The sequence below is a fragment of the Panicum virgatum genome, chromosome 4N, assembly GCF_016808335.1.
Source record: "Panicum virgatum strain AP13 chromosome 4N, P.virgatum_v5, whole genome shotgun sequence".
Classification (NCBI taxonomy): domain Eukaryota; kingdom Viridiplantae; phylum Streptophyta; class Magnoliopsida; order Poales; family Poaceae; genus Panicum; species Panicum virgatum.
In genome coordinates, this window is record NC_053148.1 from 1464880 (window position 1) to 1475829 (window position 10950).

General features: G+C 46.6%; 1 pseudogene; it reads right to left on the minus strand.

Annotated features, from left to right (window-relative positions):
• Positions 1 to 5832: 5832 nt before the first annotated feature.
• On the minus strand, positions 5833 to 8338 carry LOC120670369 (annotated as a pseudogene).
• Positions 8339 to 10950: the final 2612 nt, after the last annotated feature.

Consider the following 10950-nt stretch of genomic DNA (forward strand, 5'->3'; position numbering starts at 1 on the left):
CAACAAATAGACACCTCTTGAGAGTCACGAGACACCCTTTGGCCAAGGGACACCTACTCATTGGCTTTGTATATATATTGTACTGTTCATCAGAATACTACAGAGAATCAATACATTCATTCCATTCCCTCTCCTACTTCTAACAGACCCAACCAGCGGCTTGCATGGAGTAGGCCCAAAAGAATCATCCATGGATGAACAATTTAAGTTAGTTTTTCTTTTTACAATTCTATAGATGGGTAACTCAGAGTGACTGGAAAGTCCCGCGGCAAAGAGCCGCGTGGAACCCGTATCCTGCGTTAGTATTGTAGCTGATGTGAATTTTAGTTGATGCATGTATTAGTTTTTAAGTAATGTAGTTAAGATAAATTCATCATTTCAATATTTTCACATAGATGTCATGGTCTACATCCCGTTGTTGGACTTTGTATATATTCTGGGAATTCTATTATTGTGATATTATTGTTTAAGTATTTGTTTAAGTAGTACAATATTTTGGGTATCAAAATGGAGCTATGATATTTGTTGATGTATTTATCGTTGTGAAAGAAAGGGTAAAATAATTTAACTCAATAATTTAATAAGAAGGGTGCAGCAGAATTAGTTAGAAAATTAATGTATTTGTCAAATCATAATGCAATTAATAGACATATTATTTATTTAAAAAAGTAGTGGTTATATTAAAATATAGGATTAATGGGACCCATGACATTATAATTTTTTAAGTTCAGCGATCTGCCATTACAATTCATCTATTTGGATATATGCTATTACAATTTATTTTTTGCTTGAAATGTGTCATTTTGTACGTATTTGATGCTTTTAGGTCCAACTGGCAGACTTTTATATTTTTGTATGGTCCAAACTGCCCCTGCGACTTCTCTCCTCTCCACTCCATGACATGTGGGACCCACATCATCTTCTCCCTCCTTCCTCTCTTCTCCGACCACCCTCTCTTCTCTCCAGCGCCGCCGCGGTTGCCGCTGGCCGCGTCACCCACAGCAGGGCCGCAGCGTTGCTGCCGGCCGCATCACCCGCCGACCGCCGTTGTCAAGCACTAGCGCCGGCGGGCTGGCTCCCCGTCCCCGCCACCTCCCCTTGCCGGTCTGGTGCCTTTTTCTCCTCCTCCCGCTGGCTGTAGACGCACGATTGTAGAACCAGGATCTGAGGACACCGATTCGATGTGTGGCTCCGTAGAGGTCGTTGTGGTTGCTTGGGACGTTGCGTCGTCCAGCCCGTCAAAGCCCGCGCCGGCATCGGACATTACGAGGTACGCGGATCCCCCAATTCTCACCTGTCGCTGCTGCAGTAGCGCTTTGTTCTGCATTCTTGGTTCTCCCTTGGTGTTCTTTCTTGATATTCCATTCTCATATATTGCAGCTTTTCGTTCTGAATTTCTGCTCATGTTCTGTGCTGATTCCTCTGCACAAATCTCTGAATGGCCTGTTTAGTCTGAAGTTTTTTTTTGCAATTTGTGAGCGTGGTGATTTTTTTGGTTCCGAACTCTGGCACAAATACGAGAATTTGCCCTTCCTTTAGTCCCCTGTTCGAAGTGTTCGACCATGTTCTTGCCCAATCCAGTCGCTGGCTCGACTTGCGTTTGATTGATGATTTTTGTTGTAGATTCCAGATGCCCAGGTCAGATTGCATCCCGCACCCCAATATCATCACCGGCGGCAGCAATGTTAGCGGCAGCAGGAAGCCGCCGGCCACACCGGCCTCGAGATCGAGCAAGGACGACGCTGCGCCGACCGTCGCCACCGACAGCTCCCGCCTGGCGGCGTTCCTGGCCTCGACATCGCTCGAGCCCAAGCCGCGAGCTTACACTCCAAAGCCGCTGGCACAGGGGGTGCCTTCCTCATCCCCCACCGTCGTCGCGACCCAGAGATGAAGAAGAACAGAGGAGGAGAGGGGAAGAAAGGATGGAAGAAGGGGATGACATGTGGGGCCATGTGTCAATGAGTGTAGAGGGATGATAGTAGCATGGGTATTTTGGTCTATATAGTAATATTAATGTCTGCATGTGGACCCGAGGTCGTCGGAGACGTAGAAAATGGCAAGCATCATGTAGACGAAGAATTGTAATGGCATATCTCCAAATAGGTGAATTGTAATGGCAAATCAGTAAACTTATGAAATTGTAATGTCATTGATCCAATTAACCCTAAAATATAACACATTGTTGTGGAGGTAGCACGAGAAGCCATAAATAACGGTGGTATAATTTATATTTCAAAGAAAAATAAGATGTTATGTTGAACGAATTACGAAAACTTTGTTATATAGTAAAGTTGTAGCTTTTGAAACTCTAGACAATTTTTGTGTTGATCATTTTTTGATTTGAAGATGTTTTGGTGTCCAAATTGTAGGTACAACGGGTCACATGTGAGCGTTTATGCAAACGAATTGTGAAAGTATTTTGAATTTTAAAATTTACTCTATAATAAAGTTGTAGTTTTTGAATTCTTGATCAAATTCTATGCTGAGCAACTTTTGATTCCTACATGTTTTGGTGTTCAAAATGCATGTGTAGTGTTGCTAGTGTAGAAGTAACAGATGGAACGTGTTGTGATTTGATTTAATTAAAATCCGAAGGTTTTTCTAAAAAAAATCAAAGAGAGGACCAGAATGACGGGTTGATTTTATGAAAACTTAGGTGCCGTTTGGATGTAGATATTGAAGGCTAAAATTGGGAATGGATATTGTATACCCTTAATATCAGTTGTTTGGATGTTTTTGGAATTGATATTAGAGACTGCCTCCATACCAAACATTATTCACCGTGATGCACCACTAATGCTCCGTATTCGTTTGCATTCACTGCATTCTCTTGTTCCCTATGTCCCTGCTCCCAGGGGCGTCCTGGAGCCTGTGCGGGCTGTGCGACCGCACAGAGCCCTCCAATTTAAGGGGTCACTAAAATATAAAGTATATCCTATGTATAATAATATTGGAGGCTTTAATTTTATTAATTTTCAGATTCAAATTGCACCCAGAACTCACACATCGTATTTTCGATTGTTGATCGTCCGGCGCCCAGCCTTCCGCGTGGCGGCCGCGGCGGCGCTCGACTCAAACACCGACACCGTTTTATATCCTGTGATGCACTAACACTTATGCGTCGCGAAGGTGGATCTAGAGCGGACTCGCACCTACCGGTCGTGGTATCGACTCTTCGACGCCGATCGCCAGACGTGAGTCGTGAGACGTCCACGGGCTACAACCAGTTCTAGATGCCCACAGCACTCGGTAGCCTAGATGCTGCTGCCGCTAGAGCTCCACCTTAATATTCCGCACTGCCTCCGGTTTGGACGGGGCGCCCTGCCTGCTCCGATGCCCCGCCGCTCTGCTCCCCCGCCCCTCCTACTCCACTGCGCCACTCCCCGCCCCTTCTGCAGTCTTGCTCATGCGCCGCTAGCTGGGCCTGCGCCGCTGCACCTCCACCCCTCCTACCCCACTCCTTCGCCCCTCCTGTAGTTCTACTCCACCGCGCCGCTCCCCACCCCTCCTATTTTGCAGCGGCCTCCGCCGGTGTCTTGTCCTCGCGGTGCAGTACGACAAAGCGCAACGCTCCGGCCCCTCGATGTAAGGATGCAAACAGATCGGATTCGCATGGAAGCGGGTTTGGATTCGGATATCACTTTTTACCACATTTTAAATCGAATACAGATACAGATTCGGATATTCTCGGATACGAATGCAAAACAGATGTCTCGAATTCGTATTCTAATTTGGATATTAACTTGATATATGAGCTGACGTTTAGCTATTTTCTTTATTAGTAGTTTTAGATTATAAAATCATTATACATGTACAAACTAAACTATAATAATATAATAAAAATATCTAGTTAAAAATAATTTATTTATCAATAAATATGTTAATAAATACATACACAAAATCAAAATTAGAAATAAAATATATTGCAATAAACATATAAATAGTTTTATTATATATATATAATATAGAAGTAATTTTACGATAAAATAAGAATATTTAAAAGTAAATTTAATCTTTTTATACTTTATTATAAAAATCAATAATATGGGTGGTGAGAAATAAATATAATTTTTAAATAGTTTTTGGATGAAAACGAATACAGATATTGTCGAATACGGATGTGGAATTGGATAGAGAAAATCAATGAAAATCAGATTCCGATGTATCCACTCTACTACCACATTAAATTCGAATACGGATACATATATCCATATTGATGTTTAAGCGGATACGGATATCGGATAATTTGGATATCTACTATTCGTCTCGTACTCGCTCGAGCGTGTCGTCCCTGAGGCGCTAAAAGGCTGGGGGGGCATCTTCTCCTCGGCCGATGGTGCTGTCCTCTTCTTCCCTCCTCTTTCAATTTCATGTTTATACATCCAAATAGGAATTGAATCGTTTTGCTTCTTAAGATTCCAAGGTCTAATGTGATGGTCATCCAAATAATAGAATTTAAATTATAGCCATTTCAATATCATGGTTGTTTTGGTATTGAACCCAATTCAATTCCACATCCTTCAATATCAACGTCCAAACGGAGCCTTTAGGTTTCCTTTGCAAAATTTCCTGAACCTGTGGAACTATGAATTGATTTTGAGAAAAAATTACCGCATATTTTTTGAGAGAGGAGGCCAAACCGCGGGTTGATTTCCCTAAAGTTTGAGGGATTGAAAATCGCACAACCCGGGCCGTCTATCCGGCCGATCCGACGGCCGGGGATTGCCGATGATGTGGCCACGCTGGTTTGCTCTATTATTGAATTTGCACCTTGTACATTTGTGGATCCAGCAATGTACTTTCGGAGTTGACGAACTTAAATAACACATATTTACAAGTTTAGTGACCGTAGGTGCATTTTACTTAAAAAAATCAAATCCCCCCGGAACAAGATGATTGAGGTAACCAAACCAAACAAGCATTCTCTTTGCACAGCACGCCAACACAAACACACATCAATCTTTCTCCCCAAAAAAAATTTGCAAGCTGGCTGCAGCCTGCACGCACACAACAGACGCCGAATGAATAATGGGGATTGCTAGTTTACGGTCAACCGTACGGGAGGCGTCCGTACGGTCGATTTTCCGACAGCAATTTTTTTCCGTTTTTAAAAAAATTTTATCGTTTTCTGAGAAAAATAAATTCAAATATTTTTTTATGAGTCAATAATTTTTCAAGTGAAAATTTGGTGGATAGAAAAAATTTCAAGAATCAAATTGGTGAGATAAAAAAATTACAAGAAAAATTTTGACAGAGAGAAAATTATCAAATGGAAGAAACAAAAAATGTACATAAAAAAACTCGGCTAATATTTTTTTAAAAAAATTTGTATGCAAAGAAAAAAAGAAAAAAAAGAAAACTGGATCTGGGCAGGGGGCGGCGCTGGTGGCGAGTGGCCGCGCCTCCCGCCGCTCCTGCCGGCGCAACCGCGCCTCACGCCGCCGGCCCCGCCGTGGGTCGGGCCGCCCCTCGCGCCGCCGGCCCCGCCGCGGCTCGCGCCGCCCCTCGCGCTGCCGGCCCCGCAGGCCCCGCCGCGCCTCCCGCCCCGGCCCCGCCGCCTGCTCGCCAGTCCCGCCGCGCGGCCTCCTGTCGCCAGCCCGCCGACCCCCCTCTCAGGCCGCATGGAGCAGAAGGAAAAGGGGAAGGGGGCGCCATGGAGCAGACGAGATCCAGATGGAGGGAGGGGGAAGAACGTGTGCAGTGGAAATGAGAGGAGGAGCGCGGAGGATAAAGTCCCGTGGGTCCCGCGCACATGGATGGAAAAAAAATCGACCGCTGGAGGGGATATGTTACGGTCGACTGTAAACTCAGCATCCCGGTGAATAATCCAGTTCACTCCTCGAGCGCTTCCTTCGGATGATCACCCGCCGTCGATTTGTCGGCCGGCAGCCTAGACATGCCGACGTGAGTGGACAAGGCCCATAGCACGGAGATGAACTCGCCTCCTTGCGCCAGGAGGTCCTCGTGCCCCTTGAAGCGATCATGGTCTCCTGATGGCGCCACGTAGATGACGAGCTCCGTCCACACATCGGCTACAACCTTCCACGCTGCTCCCGGATCGTTGCTGGTGCTAGCTTCCGCCATTAGAGACCTACCCAATTTGGCTCCGTTCCTCACAATCTGGTGGCGGCCGCCGCCTGCGGTAGTTTCTTGGTCCCTTTCCCAACTGCTGGTGGTCTCCAAGATCTTGTCGATCCGTGCGCGCTGCGAAGACAAGTAGTACTCTCGACACCCAAGCATGGTCTTGAGTTCCTTGTGCATGTCCTCGAACACAAGCTCCGCCTTCTCCTGGTTGTCGTCAGGCAGTATCTCCGGGTGGAACGCCACCAGGTAAGCACAGTACTTGGACAGTCTAATGGCCACCCTGCTCATCGTCAAGGCTGCTGCTGCTGCAGCAGCTTCCTCCTTATTACTAGCAGTAGCAGTAGCAGTCCGATGAGGGGCACACTTGGCCTCCAGGATGCTGGTGGCGATGTGCCAGGTGAGGATGACCTCCGCAGCACTGTCACTCTTGCACGCCCAGGAGAGCTGGTCGAAAAGGCTGTTCCTTCGCAGTGCAGACTTGCCGTTGGTAATGAGTAGAGGACCATGACCGTCGTCATGTTCCACAAGGTAATCAAAGATGGATTGCTTCAAGGTGTTCGGTACAAGCCTCGTCGGTACAAGCCTCGAGTGGCCAGCCAAGGCTCAACACAGAAAACTGCTTGAAGCTGATATTGGCGTGGCTCATCTTGCTCCGTAGCCACATGACAATATGAAGAGCCCAGCTAAAGGCGCGGCCGCCGGCGCCGCGCCTTTGGGGTTTAGCTGCTGCTGCTATATGGTTGCAGAGCAATGATACCATGAACCAGTTGGAGAGCAGGAAAACAAACAACTCCCAGATTTCCTCGTAGAAGAAAATCAGAAATAGAAGAAGGGTGATAGAGAGGTCTACTATGGAGAAGAAGGCCGCTGTGGAAAAGGCAGCTCTGCTTACAAGGCAGATGACTAGGTCACCGACATTAGATCTAAAAAGGTAGCTGTCTGTGCTGATGCTATGGAATGCGCTGCTCACATCTCCATTTCCACATATGACTAAGGTCATGAGGCACAACATGATTACGACTATGTGGAGAAGAAAGTAGTTGACGAAGAGGAAGAAGGGGCTTGCAAGGACGACTGGGACAACAGAGTGGTAGTACTCACTGAGGAAGGTGACCTCATCATTCATCACTTGGAATAGTGTCTCAGCCGTGCTTGTTCCTCCATTGCTGTACAGGCCCCTCAAAATGAGGTCCCGGCAATCGCAGGCTTCTTCGCCGGTCACCCCCTGCGGGTGCTCGATCTTTCGACGCAGCAACTTGAAGAGGGCAAACGAGAGGCAGATCCTTTTCAGCCGTTCATTTTTGTCCGAGGAAATGAAGAGCCTGTGTTCCTCGGCAAACTCCCAAACTTTCCCCACTGTGACGATGCTGCTGCTATCTGATGAGGTCACCTTTTTCAGCTTGTAGCCATCTGCAGTGGGCTCCTCCACCAGCTCCTCTTCTCCCATGACAATGTACTTGCACCTCTTGAGCAGCTCATCTCCTCCCTGCTGCTCCACATCACGGGCACTCAAACCACGGTGCTGATCCACTAGCATCTGAGCCATGTAGGAGCTGATGAGCCGGGCGTTCTTGCCATGAGCGTACGAGCGCTTCCCGGCCTCGGTGAAGGCGATTCTCTGCACAAGTTTGGTAGCACAGATGATCCAAAGCACGCTGAACACCACCTTCGGACTGATGGCCCTGATGTTGAAGAAGACAAGGTTTCCCAGCCAAAATGACGCGTGCGGCGCGCTGGACGGTGCCCGAGTAACTGCGCATGTGGATCACGTCCACTTTCTGGCGGAGGAGCTCCACCAGAAGCATCCATGCCAGGATAAGCACGGCCCTCAGCGACAGGTCCGTCGTGCTCGATGAGAACCCAGCATTCTTGGCCTCGGAGAAGAGGTAGGACATGACGGGGAGGAAGAGGGAGAGTGCCGAGGAGAGAAAGAGGCGGACTTTAGGGTGGACGATGGCGCTGACGTCGGAGACGCCGCTGAAGAGGTTGAGGTTGAAGAAGAGGCCGGTGAGGGCGAACATGATGACGGAGGCGGACACCATGGCCGAGTCATTGCTCTTGTTGGTGTAGGATGATGATGTGAGATCGCGGATGTATGAAGAAATGTTTTGTGGGCAGGGATTATGGAAGATCATGGTTAGTCGTTGGTTCTACGATTTTAGCCTGACTTTGCTTGAATCAATCTGGCTCGCCGTTGGAGTCTTGCAATCTCATACACGCTAGTGTGCGTGGAGGCTAGAGTTGGCCCCTGCGTCACGTCCAGGGTTTACAAAACCGGTGGTAACCGGTCCGGTTTGACTGGTTACCGGTCAAACCGGTCCGGTCCGGTTCTGGTTTGGGCCGGTACCAATCCGGTCCAAATTCAAAATTCAAATTTGAATTTAAAAAAATGAAAAATTCCTAAAAATACTTCAAAGTGCGACGAATCTAATGGTGAATTTTCTCAAAAATTCATTCGTTTAACATACTTTTCGGGCAATTAAAGTTAAACCAAAAAAGAAAAGGAAAAAAATGAGACGGCCCATTAAGGCCCACTTGGTAAACCGGTCAAACCGGCCGGTATACCATTCCAAACCGGATACACATGCGATTTTGAATTTGGATTTGAATTCAAACCGGCCGGTATACCGGTACGAACCGGTTGAACTGAGTTTTTTGAATTCAAATTTGAATTCGACCGGTACCGACCGGTTTCCGGCCAAACCGGACCGGTATACCGGTACCGGACCCCGGCGGTTTGGCCGGTCCGGTCGGTAAATTAAACCCTGGTCACGTCACCTGAACGCCCTCTAGTCCTCCACTCTAGCGATCAACGAATTGAGTGCAATAGATGATGTGCTCAAGTTTATCGATCACTTATTCTAATTCTATTTTCTTTTCGTTACCTAAGCACGACGCAAGGAATCACGAAATCTCCTTTGGGAGCTGCTTTATTTGAAGAACCGGGCCTAGGTAGCCTACAACTAAAGATCGATGCAACTTTTGCCATCTGTACACATCCAACTAGTAGTGGGTCAAAAGCTGTTGGAATGGCCTAGTTTAGTGGAAAGAATTGTGAACATTAATTTATAGGAGGGTAGGGATATTTTTTCCTAGTCTTTACACGTAAATGGGTCCTTTTGTGTTCACTCCGTGCATGGACGTCTCGTCGTCAATAGTAGAATTAGAGTTGCACAGGAAATTTGGCAAACTAAATCTATACTATAAAGATCTAAAATAATTGAAAACATTTCTAACTCAAATTGGATCCACCGTGCCCCTATTGTTTGATCCACGTGTTGGGATCGTGTGTGGGGGGGGGAGGGGGAGGTAGTATAGATCCTTAGAAATCACGACTTAGGATATATTTCTGCTAAAAATTAAATTTTTTTATCACCAGATGGTTCACTTACCCACCCGTTTTGTTGAGAGGTTTGGTGTTGGGTTGTTGCGTTTCTCTTTTTGTTGTATTGCTCAATCTATGTTTTTATCTTTTTTTTTAATATAATCAACAGTTCTCCTGTCTCGTTCGTTTCAAAAAAAAACTTACCCACCCGTGTACCTGCTCGTCTCACCTCCGCCCCTGCAGGCACCCAGCATGAGCCGTGTCCTCCTATATCCATCATATCCGCACAAAACAATCACAATCACACACACCACTATACGTCCAATCCAACTCGAGCCGAGGTGGAGGACAGAGCCCCGCGGTCCGTTGAGCTCGGAAGCAGCCATATGTGAGTCGAGATGGTGGACCAGAGGGAAATTGAATAGTTTTTTCTAAAACTAATTACGTCTGCTAATCGAAATTTATGTGGAATTAAAACTATTCGCTTAGCTAAAACTTCACCCCTCTAACTATGACTTTAAGGCACCTCCAAAAAAATTCTACACAAAGCAAATAGAGTACCAAGATAGCAAGAGCTCTCCTAACAATTCTAATGCCAAGCCACACAAGCCTAAGCACTAGTACTTCACAAACCGAGGGAGCTCCTACACAATTCTAATAAGTAAGAGCACAAAGCCAAACCTAAGCTCACTAAATGCTCAAGGACAAGGATACACAATCCAAACCCAAGAGCTCAACTTACTTAGCTACACAATCTAAGTAAGAGCAACTAATTAAGCTACACAAGCTAACTAGTTACACTAGGATCTCTATTTCTAGCTACACAAGCAAGAAGATGATTAGCAAGCTACACAAGCTAACTAATCACTAGAGAGCAACTACACAAGCACAAGATATATATGAATGTAAATACAAGATTTGTGATTTGGAGAGTGCAAACCACCGAGAAGAGATGAACACGTTGACACGGTGATTTTTATCCCGAGATTCACTTGGTTGCCACCAAGCTAATCCCCGTTGAGACAAGCTCCAAGGTTGCCGCCGATCCTCTTGCTAGTGGTGACTCTCAAGTCACACTCTCCCATGTGGAGTGCTCACACCGAGCTCTAGCACATGATCCGGCCGGACCACTTTTTGGCCTTCACGTCTCGCTCAACTAGAGTTGTTCTTCGCGGCTCCCGCTGGGTGAGCACAATACCCCTCACAATCTCTTCTCCGGAGCACCGCACAATCTTCTTGCGGGCTTCAACGGAGCCTCTTGCCACCAAGCCGTCTAGGAGGTGGCAACCTCCAAGAGTAACAAGCACACCGGCTTGCAACACGATCACCTAGTGCCACTCGATGCAATCTCTCAAAACAATCGCATTAGAATCGCTCTCTCACTCGATCGGATAATTACTATCAAGTTAAAGTGCGTAGAGGGCTCTCAAACACTCTCACACAAGGACACCAAGTCCCCAAGGTGCTCAGTAACCTCAAATGGCCGGCCACACCCTCTATTTATAGAGGGAGGTCCCAAACTAGCCGTTACACTCAAATCC